This window comes from Chiloscyllium plagiosum, chromosome 27 (genome assembly GCF_004010195.1).
Source record: "Chiloscyllium plagiosum isolate BGI_BamShark_2017 chromosome 27, ASM401019v2, whole genome shotgun sequence".
Classification (NCBI taxonomy): domain Eukaryota; kingdom Metazoa; phylum Chordata; class Chondrichthyes; order Orectolobiformes; family Hemiscylliidae; genus Chiloscyllium; species Chiloscyllium plagiosum.
This window is the reverse complement of record NC_057736.1, coordinates 24453589-24460394: the sequence shown is the minus strand read 5'-3', so window position 1 is coordinate 24460394 and position 6806 is coordinate 24453589. Positions and strand designations below refer to the sequence as shown.

The window sequence follows — 6806 nt, the reverse complement described above, 5'->3', positions numbered from 1 at the left end:
ATGTTGCCAGGGTTGGAGGATTTGAGCTATAGGGAGAGGCTGAACAGGCTGGGGTTGTTTTCCCTGGAGTGTCGGAGGCTGAGGGGTGACCTTACAGAGGTTTACAAAATTATGAGAGGCATGGATAGGGTAAATAGGCAAAGTTTTTCCCTGGCATCGGGGATTCCAGAACTAGAGGGCGTAGGTTTAGGGTGAGAGGGGAAAGATATAAAAGAGACCTAAAGGGCAACTTTTTATGCAGATGGTGGTGCTTGTATGGAATGAGCTGCCAGAGGAAGTGATGGAGGCTGGTACAATTGCAACATTAAGAGGCATTTGGTTGGGTATATGAATAGGAAGGTTTTGGAGGGGTATGGGCCGGGTACTGGCCGGTGGGACTAGATTGGGTTGAGATATCTGGTCGGCATGGACAGGTTGGACTGAAGGGTCTGTTTCCATGCTGTACATCTCTATGACTCCATGACTCTTGATATTGCAAGGTTGTGTTTTCCCCTTTCAAGAATACACAAGGTCAGTGGTTAAAAGTTAGCGCCAACATTGGTCTGTATGCTGGTGGGCAGATGTAATTGCAGTCTGAAGTGGGTTGGTGTACCAGTTTGGGTTCATCCACTCATGTGTAATGAAAGTTACAGTCAAACAGCCATCTCATGGTCACCCCTGCATTGCAGGTAAAATATTCTATTGCTCTGAGTGCTGGACTCCCTCAGAAAGCCTGTGGAAAGAAAACAGAAGAAAAGAAAGTCAATGAACCTTCAAAGCCAAGATTTACACTTCACAAGTGAACTAAAGACTAATTCATATAACTGAGAATACTTTGGAATATATTTTCATTGCTAATCTGTGTGTATGTGTTACATCATTATTTCATCTTTCATTCAGTAATTATTAAACATAGTCTTTTGTTAATAGAGGATGGCCTGGTTAAATTGTCTCATTTTGCAACATAAATTCATTTCTTCTAGGAGAAAGGTAGTTATAAGGGAAAGGATCTTTGGCAATTAATCTTTTTGCAAACCTTCAAGGGTGTAGGGGTGGGGGGGGGGGGGGGGGGGGGCGGATTGTGGGGATGGGGAAGGGAAAGTGGTTAAAGAAAATGGGTTTCAATTCATCCCTCCTCATCCCTCCAGGTTGAACACTACCTGGAGGTAGAAAAGGCACAGAACAGACTTTGGGTGGAGAATGTGAATGTCTGTCAGCAGGAGAGGTTCAGCACTACCGATATTGACCAAGCTGGTTGAGTCTTAAAGAACATAACTACTAATATGGGTCTGCATCAGGTGGTAAAGGATCCAAATATATTTTATTTCATCTTCACCAATCTGCCAGCCACAGATGCATCTGTCCAGGACAGAATCCATAGGAAAGACCACCACAAAGTGCAACAGTAACAAAGTCTGGATCAGTCCTGGTTCAACAAAGAATGCAGAAGTGTATGACAGCAGCAGCACCCCAGCCATACCAAAAATGAAATTATCAACCTGGTGACACTACAAAACGCGACTATTTGTGTACTGAGCAGCATGTGCAGCATGTGATAGACAGGACTGAGCAATCCCACAGCCAATGGATCAGATTTATGTTCTGCAGTCCTGTCATATCCAGTTGTGAATGGTGGTGAACCACTAAATATTTCACTGGAGTTGGAGTCTCCATAAGTATCCCGTCTTCAATATTAGGGGAACCCAGCACATCTGTGTGAAAAAAATGCTGAATTATTCCAACAATTTTCAGTCATAAATGCAGCGTGGATGATTCACCTTGGCCTGTACCAGTGGTTCCCAGCATCGTAGATCCCAGTCTTCTGCCAATCCGATTCACTCCACATGATATTAAGAAACAGTTAAAGGCTTTGGATACGTCAAATATCATGTGCCCTGACAATATTTAAACAATAGTAAGACCAATAGACCATAAGATTTAGCAGCAGAAATTAGGCCATTCAGGCTATGGAATCTGCTCCACCATTCGATCATGGCTGCTAATTTTCTCAAACCTATTTTCCCACCTTTTCCCCCATCCATTGATCTCCTTTGATATTCAAGAACGTATCTATCTCAGTCTTTAAATATACTCAATGACACGACCTCCACAGCATCCTGTGGCAAAGAATTCCATAGATTCACCGGATCTTCTCTTTGCTCTAAGGCTTTGCCTTCAGGTGCTAGTCTCTCCTACTAATGGAAACATCTTCCCAACATCCATTCTGTCCAGGCCATTCAGTATTCTCTAAGTTTCAATTAGATTCCGCCCTCATCGTTCTAACTCCATCAGGTATAGACCCAGAGTCCTCAAATATTCTTCATATGTTAAGCTGAAAACATGGCTAAAGTTTTCCAGTACAGCTATAACACTGGCATCTATCTGACAATGTAGAAAATTGCCCAGGTATGTCCTATGAACAAAAAGCAGGGCAAATGTAAGCCAGCCAATTCCCATTCCATCAGCCTACTCTCAATCATCAGTAAAATGATGGATGATGCCATCATTAGTGCTGTCAAGCAGCACCTGCTCAGTAATAATTTGGACATCGATGCTCAGATTGAATTCTGTCAGGCAGCTCAGTTCATTATAGTGATTCCACAAGCAACAGGTGATTCCATGTTCTGTAGTCAATTGTTAGTGGTGATAGATAATTAAACAATTCACTTGAAAAGGATGTTCCACAAATATCCCCAACCTCAGTGACGGGAGAGATGAGCACATCAATGCAGAAGATAAAACTGAAGCATTCATAGCAATCTTCAGCCAGAAGTGGAGAATAGATGACTCACCTCAGCCACCTCCAATCAGAGATTTGATTCTTCAGCCATTTCCATTCACTCCATGTGATTTTAAAAAATTGGTGGCGGTCCCAGATACTGCAAAGGCTATGGGCCCTGACAGCATTCCAACATTAGTAATGAAAACATGTGCTTCAGAACTTTCCACACCCGAGCCAAGCTGTTTAAGTGGAGCTACAACACTGACATTTCCCCAACATTGTAGAAAATTGCCCAGGTGCATTCTGCACACAAAACATAGCACAAATCCAATCCAGTCAGTCACCACCCCATTCGTCCACTCTTGATCATCAGTACAGTTACAGAAAGTATCATCAACAGTGCTGTCAAGCAGCACTGACTCAGCATTAACCTAATCACTAAGACTCATTCTGGCATCTGCCAGGGCCACTCAGCTCCTGACCTCATTGCAGATTTAGTTCAAACAGGGACCAGAGAGCTAAGTTCCAGAAGTGTGCAGAGTAACTGACATTGGCATCCAGGCTATGGTGTAGAATCAAGGAATCATAGCAAAACTGGAGTTAATAGAACTAGAGGGATATCTCTCTGCTGGTTGGAGTCATACCTGCACAAAGGAAGCTGATTGTCGTTGTTGAGGGTCAGTCATCTCAGCTCCAGGACCATCACTGAAGGAGGTCCTCAGGGTAATGCCCAAGACCCAAACATCTTCAGCTTCTTAAATAAGAAGCAAAAAGAGCTGCCGATGCTGAAAATCAGAAACAAAACCAGAAATTGATGGAAAAGATGGCAGCATCTGTGGAGAGAAATGAGGAAAGATCACTAAACCCGAAACAGTAACTCTGATTTCTCTCCACAGATACTGCCAGATCTGCTGAGCCTTTGCAGCAATTTCTGTTACTGTATCTTCAGCTTCTTTACCAATGACTTTTCCTCCATCATTGAGTCAATAGTGGAGTTGTTCATGGATGATTGCACAATGTCCAGCACCATTTGTAACTCCTCAAAAACAGAAGTAGACGATGCCCAAATGCAACAAGTTAAATTGGAAGCACTAGCTTTCGGAGTACTGCTCCTTCATCAGGTGGAGTACTCAAATTATAATTTCAGTTACATCACATTGTAAACTTTTGCTATAAATTCTATGTCTTACAATTGTGTCCTCCACAACTACCTGATGAAGGAGCAGCGCTCCGAAAGCTAGTGCTGCCAATTAAACGTGTTGGACTATAACCTGGTGTTGTGTGATTTTAGGGGAGAAAGTGAGGTCTGCAGATGCTGGAGATCAGAGATGAAATGTGTTGCTGGAAAAGCGCAGCAGGTCAAAGGCGGTGCTGAATTTGATGGGTTTGACTGAGACAGGGTGGGGGGAGGGGAAATGAGGAAACTGGTGAAATCCGAGTTCATCCCTTGTGGGTGGAGGGTTCCTAGGCGGAGGGTGAGGTGTTCTTCCTCCAATCGTCGTTTCGCTGTGGTCTGACGATGGAGGAGTCCAAAGACCTGCATATCCTTGGTGGAGTGGGAGGGGGAATTGAAATGTTGAGCTACAGGGTGGTTGGGTTGGTTGGTCCGGGTGTCCCAGAGGTGTTCTCTGAAACGATCCGCAAGTAGCCGGCCTGTCTCCCCAATATAGATTTTAACTTTGTCCACCCCAGTCCAACACCAGCGTCTCCAAATCACAAATGCAGCAAAGCCTGGAGTCAGAAGAAAAATACAGAAGGTAGAAAAAATATGCATTCTTACAGCACCATTCATAACACCAAGCCATCTCAAAGTGGTTTTTAGCCAATTACATATTTTAAAAGGGTAATAACTGTGTTACCGTTGGAGCTGAGGGAGAGGCATGGGAAATATGTTTTGTATAAAAAGAAGCTGAGACCATTAATATTCTTCTCATGGTATTCTACTTTTGAGACAAACTTCCATATTCAAATAAAACCAGAAGATACTTGATGTTCTCCGACGTGTGGAAAAATAAACAGAGTTAATCGACTGAGTGAATGGCAGTCCATCATGGCAGAACCATGGCACCCAGACCCATTTAATCCTGGGCGAAACTCATGCCAGTCTACCAACAGTGGCAAACTCTCCCCTCATTACACCAGAAGAGAGAAAAGGCTGGTGTGGGATTCACAGCTGCCTGGGTTGGGTTGTGAGTTAATGTGGAGAAAGTGAGGTCTGCAGATGCTGGAGATCAGAGCTGGAAATGTGTTGCTGGAAAAGCGCAGCAGGTCAGGCAGCATCCAGGGAACAGGAGAATCGACGTTTCGGGCATAAGCCCTTCTTCAGGAATTCCTGAAGAAGGGCTTATGCCCGAAACGTCGATTCTCCTGTTCCCTGGATGCTGCCTGACCTGCTGCGCTTTTCCAGCAACACATTTCAAGCTCAGCAATGTGCCAATTGACACCCATTATCCATGAACCCACTACAATTCTGTGCTGGCTCAGGGATTAAATAAGATCCATACAGATTTCCTGAGGCTATCACAAATGGAAGGATCCCTCGTTTTCTGGCATTCTGGGCCGCAGTTCCCTAATCCTTATCTCTGACCTCCATGTGATTGTTGTTCTTCCCTCACCTATCTTTGACTTGGGGGTCCCTTGGCATTCCAAACTCTAGTGGGTGCATTCTCATTAGCACCATCTCTTCACTAGTGGCAGTGGGGAGCAGTGAAGAGCTCCTGTCCATTTGGAACTTTTTGACAGGTCACAGAGTTATAGAGTGGAGCTTGCATTACCAAGTTCCTGAATTCCAGGGGGCAGCCACTTCAGTACTGAGGGACACTTTATGGTTTGGCGTCCTCCACGGTAACTGAAAGGTGATTTCCTGTCAGTGCTCTGACCACTGGAGAGAAACCCCCATCAAGCTACTTAAATCCAGACTGATCTTTCAAGCCTATGACCTTCCATGCAAATAGACTTGAAACAATGGCCAAAATCTTCTGGTCTCCAGATCATCCAAGATCAAATGTGTGACTGAAGATGAGCGTCAAATGCTGTGAAATTCTTGACACTCTGACCTATGTAGGAGTGTCCTCAGTTAACTCTGAGTTAGACTTGGAGACTTCAGACAGTTCTGATGTACTTACCTGAATAGTTACCTGAAATATTTAACAGATAAAAAAGTCTAACTTCCGGGTAACTCAAGAACTGACACTTCTGCTATAGTTTCTATGCCAATTACCTCCCCACTCATTATCTCCTGTCCTTTCTAGTACCCCCAACTACTGCTCTGACCCTCTGACTACCACCTGACATCTGGGTGTTTTCTTGCCCCACTGAGCCCTCAACCTCTTTCCTGACCAGTCACTACACCTGTGATCTGATTACCATCTCTGCCACATGCTACCCCAACTCCGTGCCACCTTCACCTGCCATCCTACCAACCTAGCACCTCACCCACCTTCCTCCATCACCTGCCACCCTAACCATCTACTAACTCACCCACCTGCTACCCCATCCACCTGCCGTTCTGTTTATCTCCCCCATGTACCATCTCAGCCTTTGCCATCCACTTATTAGCTCATCCACTGTTCCCACCTACCCATTTACTCTCTTAACTCACCTATCAACCCACATTATCATTCCATCCATTTATTGATTCATCCCCTCACCACCACTCTCATTCTCTAACTGACCTTACCATATGGCTGCTTGTTGCCTATCCTTTTTTATCCTCCAAACCTATCTTTTCCCCAGTGTTGTCTAACCATGATGGAGCCCTTTGAGGGACTTTTGGCTTCACCCTTCTGGTAAAGCTTGGCTCAGAAGACAAGATGTGGAGCAGCATCAAGTTGGGAAGAGGTTTGGGTGGAGTGGCAATCTGTCAATGATAGCCACACCTCAGAGGAACAGAGCCATGAACTCCCAAATGATGCTGCCAGGCTAACTGCGAATCTTTAGTGTTCTCTGTATTTGTTTCAGATTTCCAACATCCACAGTATTTTGCTTCCTTGGTCAAAATTAATTCTGTAGGAAAGAAATTACTATTCCTTTGCTTCATTCCAAATTTAACAAACAGAAATAGCCAATGTGTTTTGGGGAAAAAAAAAGCTGCTCTATGTTGTAA

The 6806-nt window shown here is 44.3% G+C and overlaps 1 protein-coding gene across 2 annotated transcripts in view; it reads left to right on the top strand.

Moving 5' to 3' along the window:
- The window catches only part of LOC122563660 (grainyhead-like protein 3 homolog), a 102261-nt gene that overhangs the window by 4611 nt on the left and 90844 nt on the right, over positions 1-6806 (top strand). The gene's annotated exons all lie outside the window — the stretch shown is intronic.